Source organism: Protopterus annectens, chromosome 1.part1, assembly GCF_019279795.1.
Source record: "Protopterus annectens isolate FY-2018-M chromosome 1.part1, PAN1.0, whole genome shotgun sequence".
Taxonomy (NCBI): Eukaryota; Metazoa; Chordata; order Ceratodontiformes; family Protopteridae; genus Protopterus; species Protopterus annectens.
This window is the reverse complement of record NC_056726.1, coordinates 418,835,928-418,861,585: the sequence shown is the minus strand read 5'-3', so window position 1 is coordinate 418,861,585 and position 25,658 is coordinate 418,835,928. Positions and strand designations below refer to the sequence as shown.

General features: G+C 41.1%; 1 protein-coding gene across 1 annotated transcript in view; it reads right to left on the bottom strand.

The window, feature by feature from the left end:
* The window catches only part of ARFGEF3 (ARFGEF family member 3), a 2,280,599-nt gene that overhangs the window by 1,523,596 nt on the left and 731,345 nt on the right, over positions 1-25,658 (bottom strand). The gene's annotated exons all lie outside the window — the stretch shown is intronic.

The following is a 25,658-nucleotide window of genomic DNA, read 5'->3' as shown; positions in this document are numbered from 1 at the left end:
GAGTCAGCGAAAGGGGCTTTGAACAAGCACTTACAGTCCTCAGGTACCTTGTAGAATCTGTCTGGTTTCTTGTGTGGGGGGGCTGGGAGTCAGGGGCCTTACTAGAGAATGCAAAAACATCTAAGATGGCAGGTAGGAGTGGAGAGACAGCTGAGGGACTGGAAGTGTCTACTTGAAGTAGTTCATAGTACCTTTTTTGGACTTCAGACATTGGACAGCTGTCCCATTTAAAACGCTCCCTCATCTTACCAAAGGTCTCACTCAAGGTAATTTCCTCCATTGGAGAGTAAGTGCCGATGGAGTCCTCCTCCGGGAAGCGTAATCCAGTGGGGAGGGTATCTATAAAGAGTATGCTAAAGACTCATCCTCTGAAGACTCTTCCTCCTCCTCGGAAAAAGCCTCTTCCCGAACTCTTTTCTGTGGAGAGGTAACCCAGGGTGTGGCCACGACTGAACCCCCAGGAGGAAGAGGTGTAACAGATATAACAGCATTGAAAATGCCCTGTGTAAATTTTTTCAAATCCTGAAGTGGATCAGAGGGTGGTGATAAATGTTTTGTTTTTGATTCTTTTTAGCACGTAGCTCAACTCTATGTAGGGTCAGTGGATGGATGTAGGCCTGGTTTCTATGATGTTGGAATCCCCATCCTCCCTAACTAAAATATGGGAGATTCACCTAGGGCCCTCCAGCATTATGAGACTAGGCTCCCCCTGGACATCAGTGCTGGATGCCTGCATTACCTCCATGGATGAGCTATCATCCTGCTCCAAGATAGCCTCCATTGCAGGTTCTGCAGGTGGTTTGGCCATACGGGCTGAGCATTTCTCCGGGCCAGAAACTGCCTCTGGAGAGATGTCCGCCACTGGAGGTGTGGCAGAAGTTTCAGGCCTAGGCTTCTTGGCCTTCAGCTTAACTAGCAACTTGGCCTCAGGCCCTACAACCCCTCCACAGTGCTCTTCATAAGGAGTTTCAGGCACTGATTTTCTAAATAAATGGAAAGGGAAGCTAACCTACTTCTCAAGGTTCTAGGTACAAAGGCCTGGCAGACAGAACAAGATCTGTGGTCGTGGGTAAGCCCGAGGCAGAAGAGGCGGCACTGCTGGTGGTTGTCTTTATGTGGAATCTGACATCCACAAGAACATTTGCCTTTCTTGGATGACATTAAACCTAGCCTCAATGAAAAAGGTAGAAAAAGGCTTCCCCAACTGGAGACTTATCTGAAATATTGAGACGATAACCACTTTGGTGAGCAGACCAGACATACGTGTGAAACATCTGGACTGGCAGCAAAAGTTCTGGGGATGGTGCATGTGTACACCACTTTTATGGCCTAAGTGCGATGTACCATGCACCCATAGTAACAAAAGTCTTTTGGATACTGACCGACGTTGAGTCATCTCAGCAGGCAACTCCCTCATGTTAAGAATACTGCAACAGAGGAATAAAAGGACATCACTTAATACATTTAGATTACATTTGCATTTTTATATGAATGGCAATTTAAACTATGTTTCAATATTACTTAGAGCAGAAAACCTATTCTGAGGCCCACAGCTAACACTAGATTATAGTTCTAGAAGTTTCCCATCACATGGGGTTGAATAAAATCCAACAATCTTGCTTTCCCAGCTAAAAAGGGAAAATGTCTGATTATATTCTTTGCAAGTGGAGAAGGGAGGCATAATTGGGTCATAGGTAGGTACTAGGCTATCTGCCCGAAGGTATTTATAAGCCTAGCTGGAATGTGTTGGCTTTCGCCGCCCCCTTAGATTAGTTCCCTGTGCCTCTGTCCAGCACAGCCATTGAAGTGATCCCTGGGGTAAACTTTCTGTTTTCCATCCACTCATCAAGGTTTCTCTTGAAGAGGGTTAGCGAGGAGCTCTGCCTAATGTAGACTGGAATCTTGTTCCAGAGCATGGGAAGTCTCTGGGGCAGGAATCTATCCCTCCAGCACATCCTATTTATTGTTGTGGTGAGGCTTAGATCCCTGAAGTGTGTGGCTCGAGGGGATATGGTTTTCATTAGGTGGAGCATGTCCATCAATTCTGGGTTGGACATGGCCTTAGATCACCTCTGAGTAGGCAGTATGCAACCGAGTACAGCTGGAGTTTCTTCAGTCGAGCTGCATAGGGCATCTGCTTGAGGCCAGTGATCCTCTTGGTGAGGTACTTCTGTGGTCTTTCCAGTTGTTGCAGGTGTCTTGTAAGGTACATCCCAAATGGGGCATTGTACTCTAATCATGGGTCTGATGAGTGATGCGTAGAGGGGCCCAATGACCTCTTTCCACCTGGATGCAAACCCTTTTGTGATTAGGTGGGCCACATAGAAGGATTTCCTAACCACTTTGGCAATGTGATTATCAAAGGAAAGGTTACTATCTACTTGGGTCCCCAGATCCCTTATTACTTATTCCGTATTTAGGGGGCTACCACCTATGTGGTAGTTTGTGGGTACTTTGTTTTTTCCAAAGGGGATGACTATGCACTTTTTGGCATTTAGCTTGAGGCCATGGTTTTGACACCAGGCATCTGTCTCAGTGAGACCCTTTTGGAGGATGTCTCTGTCAGCCAGAGAGTCAAGTATAGTCCCTAGTTTGCAGTCGACTGCAAACTTGGTCATCCATAGTCCTCCTGTGCTTGCCTGTACCTCTGAGAAGTATATGCCGAATAGGAGGGGTCCAAGGACTGAGCCCTGGGGAACGCCACTTGTAACTGGTTTAGAGTCAGACCTAGCTCCCGCAACTCTTACTATGTGGGCTCTGTCCATGAGCCAGTTGGCAACCGATCTCAAGACGTAGGGGTTTATGTTCAGGCTGGTGAGCTTGTCTATAATACCTGAGTGGGGAATGGTGTCACAGGCCTTGGCGAGGTCTAAGTAGGCTGTGTGGACCACCTTTCCCTTGTCTATAGCCTTGGTAACTGTCTCAAAGAAGTACAACAGGTTTAGGAAGCATGATATGCCCTTAAAGCAGAACTGGGTAGGGTCCAGTGTTTGGAGGTTTCCAATGTCTCTGTTAATGAGATCCATGATGATGCGCTCCATAGCTTTGCAGACCAAGCTAGTCAGGCTTATAGGGCGATAGTTCCCGGGGACCGTTGGGGCTCCACCTTTGTGGAGCAGAATAACCGTTGCTGTGCGCTACTCTGTGGGCACGTATCCTGTGGAGAGGCTGAGTTTAAACAGTGTGTTTAGGTGTGGGGTTAGTTCATCTTTGAGCTCATGTAGGACGCAGCCTGGGACACCGTCCGGTCCCATTGATGCTGTTTTTTTTTTGGCTTTGGAGAGGGCTGTTTTAACTAGAGTGTCTGTGATTTCAGGGGCACTACATTCTTCTGGTATAGGTATCTGTGAGGGAGATAATGGTCACACAGAGCGATTTTTCTAGAGACAGGCAGATTTTAATCAGTCAACTATTAGAAATGGTGCTGCATTGCAATATATTTACGTTTAATAGTAAGTACTATTTGCAGACATGGGGTGTCGCTATGGGCACCCCATGTGCAAACTCCTATGCTAATTTAGTATTATATCACTGGGAGCAGAAACATGTATTTAATAGCCCATGGATGGATAAGATTCGTATGTATAGGAGATTTGTAGATGACGTGATACTGGCATGGGATGGCACTATTGATGAGCTGAGGAGTTTTGTGGAGTATCTAGAGGAGACTACCACATTTTTGAAATTTACATACGAAAGCTCCTACAGTGAGATTAATTTTCTAGATCTGACTATATATTATGACATAGAAGAAAAACTGTCATTCAAGTTGTTCAGAAAGACATGCTGGAGGAATACAATATTAGAATACAGCAGCATGCACCCTAGATTTATGTTCTCTGGGATAATGAAGGGACAGTTTTCGAGGCTATCTAGAATATGTAAGGATCCAGTTGGATTACGAATAGAAGCAGATAATATGGAAAGTTTATTTATGGCTAGGGGATATAACAGCAAGTTAGTCAAAGAGATAAGACACCATATCATACCCAATGAGACTAGTCCTAGGAAGATTAATTTTAGTCATAGGGCGAAAATTGGAAGCAATAGGAGACTAGTAGATAAACATAAATCCACATATAACACACAGAGTAATAAGATCACCTTTATATTGAAATATACAAATGATATTAATGAGATCAGGAAAATCATAAACAGACACTGGAATATACTTACTACTACAGATGATATCAGGGCAATAGTAGGTGACTCACCGATGTTTGTTTTCCGGACCTGTGACAATTTGAAAACAATTTTTTCTCAGAATTTACATAATAACTATAATGGTAAGGAGATTGTAGTTGGTACACCAGGGACATTTCCATGCAAGAATTGCAGCATGTGTCAATACATCACCAGTACACAAGAGTATCGACACCCACATGGGCATTTTGATTTCTTACCAAAGGTACATACTGACTGTAATACCAAGAACTTAATATACATGGCTAATTGTGTTGTTTGCCAGGCCTTCTACGTTGGTCTCACTAAGAGGAGGTTGAGAGAGCGTATTTATAACCATGTTTACGACATTCGTAAACATAACGAATTGAACGCACTGGCCAAACACATAAGTCTAAATCAGACACACCACTTTAGATTCAGAGTTTTACAAACTTTAGATATTAGTCCCAGGATGGGTGATAACAATAATGCCCTAGCGAAATTAGAGATGGAGTGGATTTTTAGGTCAGGAGCACACAGAGACCCGGGGATCAATAATTATGTCTCAGTGAAACCATTCTTGGAATAAAAAAGGTTCTTTATAGCCATTCTGTTATATTATAGGTTATAAATTTTTTATATATATTGTCTGTTAGAATGCATATCCAAAATTAGGAATTGCATAATGAGCAAGGAAGTTTTTTGATCTATACCAAGGTTCTGAAAAATTTTATTCATTGTATTTATATGCTGGATGTCATGGTCAGATCCAATGGATTAGGTATTGCAACTTAAGGAAGCTTTGATGATTTTTTTGTATGAGATTTATTTATTTATTTATTTATCATACTCATGTGTGTTTTGAAACTTTCATTAGTGGGCTATGTCGGGAACAAACTTGGGTTACCGTTTAAAATGAGACCCGATAAATATGCTTAGAGTTTCTAAATTCAAGGGTAGACTTATTAATGGAACTGTCTATTTATGTATTTTTATGTGTTTTATTCACAAATGTTTTATTCATTATATATACATTTTTACATACATTTCTACCATTGACCATATCTAGCTGTGGAATTAATTATGACTGAGTACACACAATATGGATTAGAATTCATTGTAACATCAGGTCTTATTAAATAGAGACAGTTATAATAGTTGATATAAGCACAGTGTACATTAATAAAAAAAATTTTGTTTTTATTAATTTTTATGCAATTATTAAAAACACTAAATATTAATCATCAAAGTTATAAATTATAAATAGCTAGAATGGACATGAGAGGTATAAGTCTTACATATTAATTAAGTAATATATTATGGATTAATATAGGACTAGACATACGATCATGAAGTCTGGGACATTTCAATATTGGAATTATTTGGAGTTAGTTTAGCTGTATATATATATTAGTCATAGGTAGTTTAAGCCTCGGATATAGAACATGAAGTATAATCTTCTGATCCACAATAGCATGGATATGAAGTCAGAGATTAGTTGAGAAGCAGCACAGATGATTTTGTCTATTTATTTATTCATTCATTTACATATGTCCTGGTGTGTGTTTCGAGCGGTATATACCGCACATCTTGTAGTGTGTTTTGAGCAATGTATACCGCATAAGAAATTATAATTATAGCATGTGTACATATGTATGTATATATTTTTTAGAAACTATTTAAATTGGTTATTTAAAGTAAGAATGCGATTTTCTAACAGCTTCTTGTAGGAAATATATGTTTTTAAAATGTTTTTACATATATACTATACAAATGTTTTTTGGAGAATATTATTTGAACTGTTCTCTGTTTTGATTTATTTAGAAACTATCACAACAAGTGGAATGAAAAAAGTTACCTTGAGCTTTTGGGGCATATGAAATTGCACAAATTGTGACATGGGTCTTTTTAAAAAAGTTAACACCGAAAAGTTTTTTGATTAGTTAATTATTCAATCATTTATGCTTGATTGGAAGCATTGTTTGCTATACGAAGAGAAGGGATTGACACTGTTTTATAGATCTGAAGAAGCGTGCATGAAGCACGCGAAAGCGCTTATCTTCGTGTATTTTACTGCTTGGAATAAAGAAGATTTTTCTACAGTTCGTGTTCTCGTGGTGTATCCTGTTTAGTTATTTTCATCATTCTTCTGGTATAGTTAAGAGCCATTTTGGGGGTGAGGTTTGCACTGAACCTGTCTGCCAGGATGTTGGCTATATCAGTCAGTTCAGTGTATTTTGTACCATTCTACACCAACTCCGAGCAGATATGAGAATTGCCACTTAGATTCTTGACATAGCTAAAGAATGCCTTGTGGTTATCTTTGGAGTCCATGGCAATTTTTCTTTCGAAGCTAGCCTTGGATGATTTTATGAGGGAATGTAGTTTCTTGCTGATACTGAGCAGGGATGTCTTCCCTTCTTGGGATTTTACTCTTTTCTGTACTAGCTTCCTCCTTCTATTGCATAACTTGTTTATGGCATGGGTCCACCAGAGTGATTTCCTTGTCTTGGAGGAGTGAGTCTTAAGTTTTGTTTGGGATAGCACGAGCCATGCATTCTTGTAGGTACCCATAGAGTGCATTAGTAAAGGATTTTGCAGCTTGGACAGCGTTACCCTTTAGCATGTGGGCTTTGAAACTTCCCACCTCGGTCTTAAGTAAAGTGAAGTTTGCTTTTGAAAAGTTTTTCACAGTGGTTTCTTTGACCGGGGGTGGTGGCGGAATGTGGATATCCAGAGTGATTAGTTTATGGTCAGATCTAAGCAGCGAGGGGTTGATGTCAGTTGTGGAATGCCGGTCGTCCATGTTGGTGATGACCAGGTCCAATATGTTGTCACCTCTGGTGGGGGTGCTGACCAGTTGATCCAGGGCATCTGAGTTTATAAATTCTAGGAAATGTTGGGCAAGGGAGTTTGTACTTGAGTAGTTCTCCCAGTTAATGTTTGGGTAATAGAAATCACCCACTAAGAGGGTGTTTGGTAGGACCTTTATGTTTCCAGAAATGCAGAGTGGGGGTCCTGGGACATGGTGGGTGATCTATAGCAAGCTATAATTTGAATAGCAGTTTTGCCCGTTGTTAGTTGCACGTGGATGATCTCTGAAGCATTGTGCTGTGCCACTAACCTGGAGGTGTGGGTATCCTTGATGAATATGGATACTCCCCCTCCTTTTATATTTCGGTCTGGGTTTTGTGACCGAAATGTATGGTATGAGTTGTAGCCTGGTAGTGCTGGGGTGCTCTCTGGAGCCTTAAACCAGGTTTCTGTTACTGCACAAATATCGATTTTCTCCATACTGAGGAGTGCTTCGAGTGCGTCCATTTTGAGGTTTAGACTTCTGGCATTGAGTAGCATTACCCTCAGTGTTTTGTTACTTGTGCTAAATTTACAGCAGTGGGTTTATCTTTTGAGCCTTGCCTAAAAAAGGCAATATGGGGGTGGCAAGAGCCTTGGCCAGTATTTGAAAGCCTAAGGGTGACAGATGCAAGCCATCTCTAGCGAAGCAGCGTGGCTTGTCGAGCATGTCATCCCAGGCTGACAGACCCTGGATCCCCTTTGAATGATACCAGAAACTTAGCCAATTATTGAAAATGATAATTTTTTCTCTATATCGTGGTATCATTCTTGGTGAGGGCAGGATGCAACTCAGGGTCAGGGTCATACCGGCCTGGGCTACGTGATGCTCCTCCATGTCTCTTTTCATGTAATCCAGGGAGGTACGGCTCAGGTCATTCACACCAACATGGACAATGACAGAGTCATATTCGTACTTGTTCTGGAGTGACCTGAGTGCTTGTGTTATGTGGCAGATCCTGGCACCTGACAGGCAGCTAACAGTAACCGTCTCCTTGTTCAGCCTAGTGAGTGGGACGTCAGTGTGCCTGACTATAGAGTCACCTATTACTAGTGTGTTGGGTATGCTATTTTGCCTTAAAGGCTGTGATTGTGTAGCACACTGGTTTTGTAAAGTATGTGTTTCATGGTTTGTGTTGGGGGGGGGGGTGGAGGTTACTTGGATGTCTGCTTTGGAGGTCTCTGTGGCTTTTGCAGATTTTTATTTAGAGCCTCCGAGTATGTTTTCGTGTATTTATGTGTTTTTTTGCCAGTGCTGGTTTCATAGGTCTATGTGAGAATTGTGGTGTGATGCAAGTAATTCCCTTCTCCTCTTGACTGCCTAATCCAGTCTTGGGTTGAGAGAGGTTAGCCTCCAGTTTGACTGTATAATTGCATCTCTCGCATGTATTAGTGTTTGGTGGAAGGAGGAGAGGGTTGTCTGTGTACATGAGGCAATTGTAAATTTGCCTCATAATGCCCAGATTCACCAGTTGAACCAGAGAGTACACCTAAAATTGCCCTTTGGACATGCCTGGAGATGTGCAGTGAACTGTTTTACTGATTGGCTGGTAAGGTCGAATAGAGAGCCTTGTCCTTCTCTACAGTATGGGGGGGGGGTTCTAGTGCTAAGGTTTATTAGTGCTTGCTATGAGTTTTGAGCAAGTGCTGGGATGAGAAGTGAATGGTTTGAGTGCTTAAGTTGAAAGTTTGTCTAGTTCCAAGGGAAAAAATGAAGAGTACACTTTGTGGAGCCGGGAATGGTTATACCCTAGCTGTCCGGCGCGCAAAACAGCACACATGCAGGTTTTATAGCAGGGAAATGAAAGATAGAAATTAGCCCAAAATGACCAATAAACTATTAATGTCTGGGCTGAAACCACTCCTCCAGGGACAGATAGGCTGCTCAAGGCTCCCTCTCTCACAGTGAACAGAGAAACTTCCTTCTATTCAAATAAGGTATGGGCAAACACAGAAACTTGTAACACAGCCCTGAATTCAGCACTAACCTGAAAACTGGACTATACTAACTTAGAAAGGCGTGAAAACAAGTATATATTTTTTGTTTTTTTCAGAAAATAAAGCATATACAATAAAAAAACCCACTTTCGCTATCACACTTGAGTGTGCAGCCTACAACAGTTAAACAAGTAATTTAAACACAAAAACGACTTTGTTAAAGTGCAGGCAGTAAAATAAGTACAATATGTAGTTGAAACAAGCTTTTTAAATCACAGAAACTCTAGAAAATCAGCGTTTTAGGTGGAATTAGCTAAAGGCAACAAGAAAATGCAGAAAAATAATACTTAATCACTCCAAAGTCTCTCTTTTGTCTCTCTGCTGCTGTAGAACTCTGCAGGTCAACAGGCAGGAGCTTGCTGAGCTGTATACTATAATTAGTCCAGGAAGCCCACAATGTTACTTATTTCAGTAAATTTATCAAGAAAATATTTCTAAATCTGCTGTCATGAGCTTCAGAAAAGACTTCTAACACATGGTAAGTCATTACCTAGATAATAATGCAGATTTAATGTATACATACACTTTCTTTTTCATTACATATTAAATACTTCTCTTCATGCTACTATTGTTTGGCAACCATATTAAGAATGTATCTTGTGCAGTATTGGTGAGGTGATCCTAGATGTTGGTTGAACAGCATGTTGGTTAGTTTGAGGGCGAATAAAGCAATCATTTTATCATGATGACTTGCACAGGTGCAAGGACATCACAGTGGCTTTCATGCAAATGAGACAAAACATCAAAAAAGCTTGACAATTTTAATGCTCATCATCTGTGTACTCAAATGAAGCAATCGCGGACACAGTCAATGCATCCAAATAAATGGCTGCAATTCAATGAGGCAGATTTATATATAGTCAAAACTGATATTCAGACGTGTTTTAGTTGACTGTTGATGACCACAGTGGAGTTTGTATGGTACTATATAGTACTGGTGGCTGTGTAACTATGGACTTAGTATATACTAAGTAAGGGGGGCATGGAGGGCTGAGTCCCCCACATAAATTAAGGGTTTTAGATATATGCAAATTAGGATACATGCCCATGTGTTTACTGTGTATTCCTTCTACCACTCAGAAAAGTGACTTTATTAATGTTAATTTTCTGAGTGGTATTATCAACATATAAAGTAATGAATGAGCAGTCCTGAAATGTGGCTCACAAGACACGAAGACAAGTGTCTTTGCATTCAGTCCAGCTTCAACTGTTTGTGTGTGTGACCAAGTGCGCAGTCAGTACAAAGTCACTACCCAGTTCACTATACGTTTTCAAAGTAACACCAATCAAGGTTGTTACCCACACAAAACTACTAGAAGTAATCAGACTAACACTTGAAATTTGATTTGCACATGGAACATAACATCAGCAAAACTCACCAGAAGCTAGGAATCCTCTATAGGCATAACACTTTCTTAGCCCCTGCACAAAACAAGCCCTTGCTTCCATTTACCTACTACGCTCTCTCTTCTACGTTGCCCCTCTACTTACTGTACTTACTAACTGCCAATCATCCCTAAAAGCTAAGCTTGAGACATGTTGCAACAAAATTGCCAAATCTGCTACTAACTCCAAACACTCTACCATCACGGTGCTGCTCTGCACTCTATGAACTGGCTAGAGAAACCACACTACCTCCCCTACCTGCAATTAACATCAGACTGTTGTTGTATCTTTCGGCTTATCCCGGTTAGGGGTCGCCACAGCGGAACTCCGGTCCGCTAATGTTTGGTAGTGGATTTTTACGTGCCGAGTTACCAGCCCTGACGCACAACCTTCAACGAAGGCACACTCATTCACGCATGCCTCCACACAGAAGACACTCTAGCTGAGAATCGAGCGGGACAACGTCTTGCTGTGAGGCGACAACGCTACCGCAGCACCACTACCGCGGATCAATTAACATCAGACTGTCTTGTTCTTAATTTGATATTTACTTACTACCATCCAAAGAGGCCTCACAAATCCCAGAATTATAGGTTCATAGGTTCATACTAGGCTATCTGCCCTAGGGCATTTATAAGCCTAGCCAGAGTGTGTTTGGCTTTTGCCACCCATTTTAAATTAATTTTGATATGCCATTTTTTGAGGTTAGTATACTGTGCCTCTGTCTAACAGTGACACAGAAGTGATAGCCGGGGTAAACCTACGATCTCCCATCCACTCATCAAGATTCCTCTTGAAGAGAGTCAATTAGCATTTCGTGCAGGTACACAAACCAAACTTACCACCTAGCCAGCTTTTTGTCTTGCTGTGTAGCCAAAATTGGAATGCTCTACCATTATTACAACTACTCAGACTCCTGCCTTTTTTCAAAACTTCGTTACAAGACTACATATCGTCTATCTGGAAGTCACTTGCACCAAGTCTCCACCTTTCAAAACCCAACTACCTTTGCTTAATGACAACATTAATATTTTCATATCTACTATCTAACAATGTTGGATGAAAACTTCACTATTCTAATACCAGGAAGATGTATGCAATGTTAACCTTTCATTTTAGTTGTCCCCCATTTGTTCATTTTTGTTTTACCAACAAGTCAATTTTAATTTTTAACTATTTTGCTTTTGTTGTATATACTCTTGAAACGTATTCATGTTCTATATATTCACCTCTACATATGTTCATATTACTGAGCAACTTTTTTTCCCTGGGCCTCCACTGAAAATGGGCCCTTAATGACCCAAATGGACTATCCTGGCAAACAAATAAATAAAAGTGTACATTATCAAATGAAGATGTAGTTGATGTGTCCTTATAGTATACAATAAACCAATTAATGTGACTGATGATGTACTGGTTAAGCTTTGACTTTCTCTGCACGTGTTTGCGAAAGCAATGTAACTGCCTTTTTATCAGAGGTACAAATACTGTACAGTGCTTCTCATAACCATTTTTGTCATCCAAGCATGGACAGGATTGGAAGACATCAGTTCAGCCAACTGCTGCTGACAGTGCTTGTGAAAGCAATTAATGTTTTAATCAACAACGGTATACTGTATCTTAATTCCCCATGGTCAAAGACAGCTGTTAAAGCAATGCATTTTTATCAATAATAAACTGATCTATGTTGTTTCTCTCCTATATCAGGTAATTCTTTGTATTAAATTACTGTATTTTGTTTCCCCATAATCAACAGTGAGAGAGAAAGTACAGTTTTGTACCTACCATAAATGTAGATGTCCAAACAGGATAGCATCTGCAGTCCTAACAAATGGGTTGTCCTGTCGTCAGGCAGCCCTTCGGTCGGCCGGATTCCAAAGTCTGGGTCTGGCCTCGGCTGGTGTCGCACTTCACCCAACGTCATCTCTGCTGGTCTTCGGGTATAAAGGCATCAGCCGACGCCATTTTCCTCAGTGTTTCTTGCCCCAGATGCCAGTTGCCCTCTTGGAAAACTAACTTTTGGGTAAATGCCAATGTTTCCAAAAAAAAGGTAGGCAAACACAAAAAATAAGCATGTATGTACATATATATACAAACAAATACACCATAAGAGATCCCCCCCAGCTAGCTATTAGGAGGGTAAATACCCTAGGAATACCACAGAGGGAAGGAGGGTGGGTAATCCTGACTGCAGATGCTATCCTGTTCGGACATCTACATTTATGGTAGGTACAAAACTGTACTATGTCCTTCAAGGATGCATCTGCAGTCCTAACAAATGGGTAGAATACCATAGCCAAACTGGGGGAGGAGGAAGAAGAATTATGGTGTAGTTAGGATCCCTTGCAATACAGCAGTGGCAAACCCTGCTCGGGATCTAGAGTACAGAGGTAAGTTATAATGCTTGGCAAATGTATGCACGGAGGTCCAAGTAGCCGCCTCAATAATGTCCTTGGTAGCCACTCCTCGTAAGAAAGCTGTGGTAGTGGCTGTAGCCCTTGTAGAGTGAGGTCTTATGTTCTGTGGAATTGGCTTTCCATGGTAGGAGTAACAGAATCTTATGCAATTTCCTATCCACTTGGAGATTGTCTGTTTGGAAATTGCTTTTCCTTCCCTTCCTGTTGCATAGGCTACTAGAAGCTGGTCAGTTTTTCTATTGCCCTTGGTTCTGTCCAGGTAGTAGCGCAACTGTCTATGTACATCCAAGGTATGCAGCAGTCTTCCCCCCTGTTCTGTGGATTGGGAAAGAAGGTAGGTAGGTGGATTGCCTGGTTTAGAGACACTCTGGATACCACCTTAGGCATAAATGTAGGATTAGTTCTCATGGATACTCTATCTTGATGGAAGATTAGGAAGGGTTGTACTGCCATTAAGGCCTGTAGTTCCGAAACCCTTCTTGCTGAAGTAATTGCCAGTAGGAAAGCAGTTTTCCAGGATAGGTGTTGAAGATCTGCTGTTGCTGCTGGTTCGAATGGAGGGAGTGTCAATTTTCTAGCACGAAGTTCAAGTCCCATGCTGGTAATGGTGGTTTCCTAGGAGGTTTTACATTCTTGATTCCTCTGAGGAACTGCCTGAGTAGAGGATGTGAGAAGACAGGGGGATCGAAGCTGTATTCTGCAGAAATAGCTGATGCATGTATCTTGATGGAGGAATAGGACAGGCCTGTATGGAGAAGCTCTGCCAAATACTCCAGGATGTTGGCAATATCTATCTTTGACACATCTTTTCCTCTTTCAGTGCTCCAAATGACAAACCTTTTCCATTTCTCTGCATAGTTCCTTCTTGTAGAAGGTCTGCGGGACTCCAGGATAATGTCTTTAACCCTTTGGGATAAATCTGGGTTAGTTGCTGTTATGTAATGTTCCAGGCAGTTAGTTGCAGAGTTTTTAGATTTGGATGCATGATGTTGTAGTCGTTCTGAGTTAACATCAAAGGCATCAGGGGTAGTGTCCACGTTCTCCCCCGAGACATGCTCCTCAGTAGGGTTACCACCTGTCCCACTTTGCGAGGGACAGTCCCTCTTTGGGCAGTTATGTCCTGACAAAAACTTGTAAAAATGGCAAATGTCCTGATATTTTAGGACAAAATTATTTCCTATATTTTATGTAATAGTTTCATAGAACAGTTATTTTGTATCTAAAATACCTAAATGTTATAAGAAACAGAATAAGCAACTAAAATGCTACAAGAATAAGCTTTTATTTAGGCAATAAAGTTAAGTTCTAACCATTGTACTGACCGTGGGTATGTGCCGGCGTGTAAAATCTGATGTTTGTACCAAAAATGTCCCACTTTGGCCATTTGAAAAGGTGGCAACCCTACTCCTCAGCAATGGATACCAATGTTGTCTTGGCCAATTTGGAGCTATCAGAATTATCCTTGGACGCTCCTCTTTGATTTTCAGTAGTACCTTGTGCATCAAAGGAAGAGGTGGAAATGCATATGCTGTCAGGCCTTTCCAACTGAAGGATAGAGAGTCCACCTTCCATGCAAGTGGGTGGTATGTCCTTGTGCAGAATTTCTTGAGCTGGTGATTGAGTGGGGATGCGAATAGGTCTATTTGTGGCATTCCCCATTTCTGTGTGATGGCCTTGAAGATGTCCGGGTGTAGCATCCATTCGTGAGCATCCGAGGTAGTTCTGCTTAACATGTCTGCTAGGATGTTTTCTTTTCCGGTACAACTATTGCCTATAACTGAATGTTGTAGCTCAGAGCCATATTCCATAGGTCCAGAGTCATTCGGCATTGGGGTATGAATGAGTGCCTCCCTGTTTGTTGATGTACCACATGACTGTGGTGTTGTCTGTCCTTATCATCAAATGGCCTTCTTTGAGGAATGGTCTGAAATTCTGGATTGCTAGTTTTACTGCCAGCATTTCTTTTTGATTTATGTGCAGGTGCAGTTGATCTGGGGTCCATAATCCTTGTATGCATTTGTCTAGCATGTGGGCCCCAACCTAGGTCTGAGGCGTCCGTTGTGATGGTTTGGCTTGCTTGGAAGTTGTGGAAGGGCAAGCCTGGGTTTGACTGGCATGCTTGAGCCCACCATAGGAACTCTTGTTTCAGGCATGGGATTAGTGGTATTTCGGTTTCTAAGCTGTGCCTGTGTTGAGACCATAAATTCTTTAGGTACCACTGTAGTTTTCTCATATGTAGTCTGGCATGGGGGACCAGGATTATGCATGATGCCATGAAGCCCAAGGCCTGCAGTACTTTCCTTGCTGTTAGTTTGTTCTGCTTTGTTAATGCCAAGAAGTAAAGAGGGAGTTGTTCTTGTTTTTCTGCAGTTAGGAATGCCATCTGTTTTACTGTGTCCAATTCTGCACCCAAGAATGTTCTTGTTTGGGATGGTATTAGTCTTGACTTTTTAAATTGACTGTGTATCCCAGGGCTTGTAGTAAGCAAATGACTCTTTGTAAGTCTTTTGTCAGGTCGGCGCTATTGTCCGCTTGTATCAGGCAGTCGTCCAGGTATGGATAAATTTGGATTCCCTGTAGCCTGCAATGAGCGATTACTGATGCCAGGCATTTTGTGAATACTCTGGGCGCAGTAGATAAGCCAAAGGGCAATGCTGAGAATTGATAATGCTCTGATCCTGCAAGAAATCGGAGGTATCTTCTGCAATTTGGTCGTATGGGGACGTGCAGGTATGCCTCCTTGAGATCTAGAGTTACCAGCCAACACTCCTTGCCCAGCATGGGAAGAAGTTGCTGTAGGGTCAGCATTTTGAATTTTGGAACAATGATGAATGTGTTTAAAGCGGACAGGTCGAGAATAGGTCTCCAACTTTTCTCTTTTCTTGGTACTAGGAAGAGTCTGGAGTAGAATTCTTTGCCCTGTTCTGTTGGTGGTACTCTTTCCACAGCTCTCATCTTTGTTAATTGAGCTATCTGTTTTAGAGCTTCTGTTTTCTGATTTGGAGGTAGGTTTGGCATTCCTCTTTTTACTGGTAAGGTGTGGAAATGAAACCTGTAGCCTTGGTCTATAGTCTGCAAAATCCACTTGTCTTTTGTGATATAGTGCCAATTTTTTGAAAATAAGGCTAACTTTCTGCCTAAGGGTGCTGCTATTTGTTCCCTGGTAGGCGGTGTCAGAGCCAAGTCACTGTGATTGTCCTGTTGCAGTGGCAGTGGTTGTGTCTGTGCCTCGCTGGTTATTGCCTTGCCACTGGCGTCCTCTGTAGGCACCTCCTCTGGATTGATTTCTGCCTCTGGAATGCCTATTCCTGCCTCTCTGAGACTTAGAGGAGTCTGGAAAGGACCAATTTTTGGAAGGCCAGTTCCTGCTAAACCTTGGGGGCTGAACCTGTAAGAAATCTTTAACTGTTTGTACAGATTTTGCCTTCTCTTCCATTTTCTTCATTACTTGCTGAGCAGGAGAACCAAATAGACTGGCCTTATCCATAGGAGCATCTAACAGCTTTGCTTTAACATGATCCGGCAAGACCTGTTCTTTCAACCATGCATGCCTTCTTATAACTGTGCCAGTCATGGCTGATCTAAATGAAGCCTCCAGTGCATCATAGCCACATTTTAAAGAATGGTTACTAACCTGCTGAATGTTATTCACCATTTCTAAAACATATTTCTTATCTAAGGAATCATCAGAGGACAGTTTCTTAGTTAACTGATCAAGCATAAACTCTTGGTATTGGATCATATGAAACTGACAGTTCAAAGCTCTAGCTGAGAGAGTAGCAGAGGTGTAAACTTTTTACCCCATCTCTAAGGACCTGGATTCCCTTTCAGAAGGAGAGGGTTTTTGCTGAGGTCGGCTACTGCCTTAGGCCCCTGGGAGATAGTCTCAGGATCTGCAAGTGGGGCCTTGTATAGGTGGTGATGAGTGTCCGGTACCCTGTAAAACCTATCGGGTTTGGCAGGGGCTGGAGGTAAGGTATCAGGAGCAGTGCAAACATCATTAAATGCATCATCCACAACAGGCAGAACTGGAGGTATAGCTAAGGGCCTATGTTGCGGTAAGTGTAGAAAGGTCCTAAGCCTTTTCTTGAATCTGAGAAATCTTGTCCCTGCCATTGGAATTGCTCTCTCATGGCATGTAAGGTTTCCCCAAAGGAAAATTCCTCTGGTGGAGAGGCAGAAGGAATAGATTCTTCAGCATCGGAATCTTCATAAGTAGAAAAAGGAGCCTCTGGATGGTCTGTAATGTCTGAATCATCAGAAGAATCATCTGAGGACACTGGCTCTGGGGCTCTGCTCTAGGTCTCTTTTCTGGAGGCTGAGAGGCCCTGTCTGGGTGAGATTGGGATCCCCTTATTAAAGAGATGAGATCCTCTGCCAGAGTAAGCATTTGAGAACTGGAACTGGGCCTGTGTGAGGGGGGCTTAACAGGCACTGATTTAGCAGTTTTGGCTGCTTTAGCCCTGGCAAAGGCCTTAATAGACATGGCTGCAGGAGGCCTAGCAGCACCACGTGCTGGGGTAGAGACATCCAAAGGGATGGTGTCCGATAATTCTAGAGGGACCACATTAGTAGGCAAAACTTCAGAGGCCGATTCAACTAGGGTAGCAGGAGCCTCGGTAGTAGTCATGGATTTGGCTGAAGATTGACCCGTTTGCTCGGTTTCGGCCGAAACAGAGACACTCGCGGTTTGCTTAACCGCGGTTTCGGCCGAAACCGCAGACCGCGAGTGTCGGTCTTTTTCTTTGCGTTTTTTAACAATTTGAGAAGTCGGAGGATCCGACGGCATAATGTACGCAAAATCTGAGCCGAAAAACTGTTCTGCAAACTCCGACCGATGCCTAAGCTTTCATCGGTTGAAGGAAGCACAGGCTAAACAGGCTGCTACGTCGTGGTCTGGGCCTAAACAAGGTAAGCAGTAAGAGTGGAAATCTTTATGAGGTATTTGTTTCCCACAAGTTAAACAGTTATTTACTTTTTCTGACATCGGCTGAGGCAAGAAAGAATCCCCAACGGGGTACTTAGCTTTTTAGAAGTCTTCGAAGTAGTATTCGGTAGTAGTAATCTCTGGATCTGACCGACCGGCACTTGCGAACAGCTTCTGCTTCGGGCGCCACGCGGCAAGAAAGACTGAGGAAAATGGCGTCGGCTGATGCCTTTATACCCGAAGACCAGCAGAGATGACGTCGGGTGAAGTGCGACACCAGCCGAGGCCAGACCCAGACTTTGGAATCCGGCCGACCGAAGGGCTGCCTGATGACAGGACAACCCATTTGTTAGGACTGCAGATGCATCCTTGAAGGACATCAATGTAATTTTTTTGGTTTGTCTCTCTTTTATCAAGAGGAATTTCATGGAAAGGACCAGAGGAATAGCTAAGCTACATCCCTAGATCTTGCATCCCCCACACCCAATTTTAAATACAGAAGAAATAAAAAGCTGCTACAGTGTGTGCTTCAGTTACGACAGAAAAATACATTGCTGGTAATGCAAACAAATGCTGATAGGCATCCGAGAATCACTCCCCCTTAACACTTTGCCCAGGGCATACTGTATTAAGTCAATGTTCAAACCATACAAGCACGTTTACTTTTATCTGTTGTTGTTTCTACTGACACTCGTGTTATCAATGGCCCTTCATCATAGCCTTCCTTGACTAAACATTCCTCTAAACTTTTCTCAATTATGTTGATGAATATCTGGAGCTTAAATAATAAATGGTCTCAGTCACAGGCTGTCTTGCCTTAAGGGTCTCGTCCTGGATTTCCCCTTATTTTTTTTCACACCACATGATGATTTCCAGCAACTGACCACTCTCAGACTTAAGAATGGAGTTCTTTGAGACAAAGTATTCATCTCTAGTGATCCAAAATAATGCCTTCACTATCACTAGCAACTCAATTGTATTTGGAGGAGGTCATATTAAACTCCGTACTGCAAATGTTTACATCCCTCCACCTGTTTCTATAAAATGTTTTGTGAATATTTTAAAAATCATTCTATAGACCTTGGTGAGTTCAGGTAATAGTGTGACAAACAATGGTTCCCCTCATGCTCCTGGTTAAAAAAAAAAAAAAGTGAAAAGGATCAGGTAAAGAAAGTACAGATCCATCAAAAGCTGAACTGGAGTGCTTCCAACTGTTTAAAGACACTTATAGTTGTTTTCTAGATGACTCAAAAAGGAAGGTGAAAGATCACAGAATCTTCCTCAATAAGAAGCAAATGTACATGCATGCTGTAAGCTTGAGCAACCCATTGCCAATTAACAGTGCTACGGACAGAAGCCAACAGAGCAGGGTGCGAAAGCACTTATACACTCTGCTCCAGAAGATACTGAGAAAGCTGACAACAATGAATCAAAGCTGGAGGATGACATGGCAAGTACCAAGAGGAGATGTGAGGAGGTGGAACAAGCATTAGCTCAGCAATCTGACTCAACAGCTGATTTGTAGAAGGATATTAAGCAGACTCATACATATATTACAATCCGGCTGGGTTAGAACAATTAGAAATAAAGCTAACTGATTTTGAAGAGAGAACACACAAAAAGAACTTTTGCTTGACTTGTATACATGAGAAGTATGAAGGGAAAGATCTGGGAGTACAACAGATGATAGTAGAGTAGACTGGCATTCCAACCCAGAAGTTACTACTAGAAAGACTGCATTACTATTCTCCCAGACTACCATTGTATGTGTAGAAACTCAGAGATTATTATCCACTTGGCTTCATATGAAACTAAAGAAAAGCTGGTGGCAAAACTCTATTTTCTCTGAGCATGCTCCAGCAGAAATATGCGCAAAAATTTTCTAGCCAATAGTCTCTCTATTTACATGAGTCCCAGGCAGCAATTCCTGTTGACTTCGATTTAGAATTTTGGAAAGAACTTTTTTTTTTACAGCTATGTACTTTTGGTTAGATGGAGTCGCACATAAGGTAATTAAGTACCATCTTCAATGGGCATAAGGCTTCAAGACTGCAGATGAGTGCAAAGCATAGTTAGTTTTACTTCTCTCTCATTTCTATTCTGAAAAAACAGTTCCACTTTCACAACTTTGGACAGCTTTTCACTTCTCTCTCTCCATCAGACTCAATCAAGTTGTTTTGAAAAAACAAAGAAAAAGCTTGGAGGGAAAAGAATTTACCTTGGAAATCACACTACCCAGTTTCCTGAGAAGAAAGGATATCAACGTTTACATTACTGATATCATAGGTTTAGTGGACGGTCATGCTAAAGAAATTCTTCCCATAAGCACTATGTAACCACTTCAAAGGATTATGAACTATAAATTTCCCACCACAATAGGGTTGTTGGAGAAGTCACACAATTCCAAAATATTCATTTTCCACCGCTATATACAATTCCTCCCTTGCCTGAAGTCTGTGACTAAGGAAAAATATTATTGGATGTTCTCTCTTAGCAGATGTATTCGGGCAGATTTCTGCAAAGTCCACACTATGAGTCATCCACATGGATGACAGACTTCTGGCTATAAAGTGGACTTGCTAGAAGAAAAGATCCGCTCATAACCTTTGAACTTCTAGACAGCCTGCTCGCAAGCCAGAGTTCAGACAATTTTACCTGACCTATTCTTTCTGGTAATGCCCATGACAGGAGTTGTTAAGGTACTATAATAAGGGACATACTGACTGCAATGCCCCACTGTCCAAGGAAACACCATCATCTGCTTTTTGGTAAATGGGATAGGCCATGCCTAGATAGCTACCACTTTGGCAAGCTCTGGACAAATGTTGCCAATATCCACTTAATCAACTTATGCTGCCACTTCCAACTTTCATGCTTACCTGGCTTTCCTAGACATTCAACTCAGCCCTTTTGAATCTGCTTAGCACCTCCGAGACAAGCTGTAAGTGCTCCTGCCAAGACAGATCAAAAACATGCAATCTTATCTACATATGAAAGAGCAGGTTGCAGCTCCTGCTAGGATGGAATTCACTAACCTGAAGTTAAGGCATTCTTCATTCCAAAAGACATCTTGGTGAATGCAGAGAACCCAATGAGGGTAATAAATGTTGACATTTCCTCACTGTATACTCTAAGGAGTCTTCTTTCCTGAGTATGGGGTATGCATTTCTTCTATGAAACTGTCTAATCTCCAATAATCTAGTACTTCCATCTTATTTTGGCACCACCACCATGAGCGAGGGACAACTGAATTCCTGGATTACCCTGAAATTTATAATTTCCTGCAGTTCCTCCCATATGGTTTGCAGACACCTTGGGTTACTAATCTACAAGATGGGTAGACACCGGCTTAGCAGTGAAGCTGTCCAAAAGCTTAGTACCACTTTTTTTTTTTTTTTTTTTAAACATTGCTTTATTGACCTCACACTGTATCAAACATGTGTCCAAAGTCAACACCAACATCATATTACATTCACATACTTAATGAGTTTACATACTCGATTTTCTTTTTCTCAAGCTTTTCAACATTTCAAACTTAGGCTAATCAGTGGTCCTTTGTTTCTGCACCATTTTCAGTTTCTCCCAGCATTCTTTTCTTCACTATCACTCTGGTACCCACTGCAAAGACTATGGTCCCACACATTCCATTTAAGGTTATGCGTATTGTTCTTTCCCCTAACAAGCCTCCCTCTGACTGCTTTACTTCCTGTATAATATCCAGCACATCTTCTAATGTGAGTCTAGAGCTTGACCTTATGATTACTATTAATTGATTACTAATAATTATTATTATACCATGACCCCCCCCAAAACGTGCACGCTGATTGGCCAGCGTGCCCATTGTAAATCGAGTTATACTAATGGAAAAAGGTCCGGTCGCCCGGACTTTTTTCCATTAGTATAACTCGTTTTTTTTAAAACACTGTCTCACTATGTTAAATGGGTTTAACATAGCGAGACAGCTTTAAAATAAGCAACGGAGATCTCCGTTGCTTATTTTAAGCTGTCTCGCCATGTTGAAGCTATTTAACATAGCGAGACAGGGTTTTAAAGCAACGGAGAAAGCAAGATCTCCGTTGCTTTTTTAGTGTCTCGCTATGTTAAATGAGTTTAACATAGCGAGACAGTTTTAAAATAAGCAACGGAGATGTCCGTTGCTTATTTTAAAACTGTCTCGCTATGTTAAACTCATTTAACATAGCGAGACACTAAAAAAAAAGCAACAGAGATCTTGCTTTCTCCGTTGCTTTTGTCCACACCTCTGATGTACTGCGCAGGCGCGCAGTACATCAGAACTGCCGCGGATGCCAGACATCTGCGGAAGGGCAGTAAACAGGCATTATACTATGCCATTATTTAAGAAAAGTAATAGTTTCTTTTCTTAAATAATGTCATGGTATAATAGCAATAACCCACTTCTGGGTGTGGGTAATGCTAAATTTACCCACGGTTGGCTTTGTTTGGTCCCTCTGGCTTCGCCCTCGGGACCAAACCACGCCAACCGTGGGTAAATTTAGCATTACCCACACCCAGGCGTGGGTTATTGCTATATTATTATTAGTGCTCACTTTCTGGTTATTGCTTTTTTGGTTACTAACATAATTAATGTTAACAGGGCCTCCATTATGTCCTGACATTCTAGTTCCTATAAATCTATCTTAGCAGCATTGCCTCGTGAATAACTTCAACTTGCTTGCCCAGTATCTGCTACAGAGAATTACATCTGCAGATCCCAACCCTGCACATTACTTTACCAAAAGTCTTATCCCTAGCAGTACAACTGTTCTGACAAAGTGTCTCTGTAGGTACTTTTTTTATGGTGAACAACTTCAAAAGGAAGTATTTTTTGTTTTGTGATACTTGCAGCTTATGTTTCATATATTTTCACTTTGTCTTTTTTTTCACTTTTTTTGTTCAGTATTTTCCATTTTCTACCTTTACACAATCATATATATACATTGCAGATGTATCCAATACCTGATTTGAGAAAGACAATTTTATTATCTATCACTCTATGGTATTTCCTTCCTTGCCTTACTACCATATCTTTCCATTTCCATTTATACTCCTCTACGTGTATTATATATGCGATATTAAATGCATTGCCTTAAAACACCCCTTTAAATCAGGCAACCCCCATGCCCCCTTGCTTTGTCACTAGGAACATCTTATCCCACTTATCTCTAAACCTTTCCCCTGCTAAACAAAGTTCTCAAGTTATGGCAAGGAATAATGAGGAACTGAGATGACTAATCGAAATACACCTGCCTATATTCAGATGTGTTAAGTCAAGAATTTTCACTACTTTACTGTTTGTATTATTTTCTGCTTAGTTTTCCCCTGCATCCCCTTTGCAGCTACTAATAAGCCTTCCCTAAGTTTTCCTTCTAGGTACTTCATTTTTTTCATGCCTCAAAAGGCATAGGAATTGCTGCATAAATTCATGCATAGGCACACAGTTTACAGATATATTTGTTGTGTCTGTGTATTTTATAACCCAAAAACATTTGAAACAACCTGAAAATAGTCCACAACATATGGATTTCTTGCTCTGTATTAATCAAATACATTATGTCATCTACAAGCAATGCTATTATTTCCCATCTCCCCTTTCACTCATACACCCTCGGATGTTTGCATCTCTCATTTTCATAGCTAATAACTCTATATATTGCAAACAGCAACGGAATCCTCTGGACAAAATTTCCCAACAAAATCCCCTCAAAAACCTCTTTATCCTTGTTTCTGACCCTCTATATATTTTCTTTATTAATTGAATTTGAACAGGAAATACAAATTCAGCCTTTACCCTACCAAAAGCTTTCTCTGTATCTATGTTTACAAACAGCAATGGCAATTTTTTTTGTCCTCTGCATTAGTTCTACAAATGTTGCCAAATGTCTGCCTTCCCTATGTAAATCAGTGCTGATCTTGGTCTATCAATTTTAATTAACACTCTTGATAATCTTTTTGTTAATATAGACAAATCCTTTGTAGTCATGATTTAATATTGAATTTGGTCTGCGAGAAGAAGAATCTGCAGGATCTTTCCTCTGTTTAGGTGAAACTACCTCCACCACTTTATTCCAGGATGCAGGTACTGTGCCCTCCTTTCAAGATAGTATGAAATAATTTCTTCCATATAATTACTGGAGTCCCCCACTCCCACTTCAAAATCTCTTTTTGTATACCATCCAGCCTTGGTGAATTATCTGTAGCCTGTCAAAATAATTTTCTTTCCCCTGTATATCTGCAATTAACCATTAGCAATTTAATTCCACCACCTTTCACAAGCCCAGGTTTACCAAGAAACTGTCCAACACAAGCCTTTCCTGATCAACCCATTCTTCTGCTCTGTAAAGGCTTTCATAAAGCACTTAATTTCCCTAATTCATTTAGGGTCTTTTGAAATTTTGCCGGACTTGGATCCTTCAGCTCTACTTCTAGTCTCTACCTTCCATTTCCCTAATCTCTACTCTAAACGTTTTTGTGTTTTAGGGTTACTGTTACAGGTGCCACTCTTCCACACTCATGCATACTGCCCCAATATTCTTTGATGCTCTCTCTGGCACCTCTCAATAACTCCCCTTCTTCATCAGTGAAATTCTCTATATTATGCAGTACTTAAATCCTCAACAACCCTTCACAATATTTTCTAATATCATTTTCTCCCATTTTTCTTTCCTTTATTTCATCCACTGCTCTCATGCCTTCTTTAACTGCTTCACAAGTAATCTTTTCGGACACATCGTTCATCTTTCTTACTACTTCACAAATCTCATCTGTTGCCAGTTCCTTCAATGGTCACCTTTTCTCTAAAGTAGTAGAGAAGTGCCAATGCCACTCTTTTCCAAGTACCTTGAACCCTTACCCTAACCTTTACAGGTGTGCAATGGCGTACTGTAATTGGATGTACCTCTATTCCCTCAAGTAGATAAGCATGCTCTTACATTATACAGTATCTATCCAATCTGGCCCAATTCTTATAAATGTGAGAATGGCAAGTAAATTCCACTTGAGCTTCAAAGGTTGCTACTACTCCATCCTAAGTAAGAGCATGTATTTCCTTTAAGAAGCTATGCCCTGCAGTAATAAGTTTTCTTTCTCTGGGCCATTTGACATGCCCTCTTTATTAGGGACCATGCTCCAATCTCTCATGATAATTAGAATCTCTTGTTGAAAATATTATTTCCCCTAGCATTCTCCTCAGTTTTAAACCTCAGTCCTGGGTGGGATATACATACTCACTGAGGTAATTCTATTTCCAAGCAAGTATCCCTTCCACAAACCTTCTACAAATATCCTTTTTCTCGTCTATTACCAAGACTTATCTAAACGGGTCCACTGCAGCATTGCTATTTGTACATTACTCCACTGTATGCAAGATAATAGTCTTTGGCTTTTCTCTGGACCTACAAGGTCATTCACATTCCAGGACAATATAGAAAATGCAGCCATTTCCACATATATTCCACTTTAATTTTCACACTGCATGACTTTTTTCATGCATAATCCTCCCCACAATCACATTCTCGTCCTCTTCAGTGAACAGCATTTCACTATTCCATATAAAAATACTGCAACATTTTTACTGGGCACATGCAATACCTTTCTTAATATTATTGCCTGCTCCCAACAATCTCAAATGCACACAAAGATCAATTTCTAATCATGACTAGCTCCTTTCTATAACTGTGTGCCAAACAGTACAAGCTGTGACATAATTGTTATTTTAGATACTTATACAAGTTTAATAATGATCGAATGTATAACTTGCTTGACTGAACAGTGTCTGTAAACTGTTTGCAACATGTACTGATATTATGATTTTTCCTGTATTATTTTTTCTGTATGTTGTATTTGGAGCTATTCTCCCCAGGTCTCTGCTGAAAATGGACATGTATCCAGTCAGA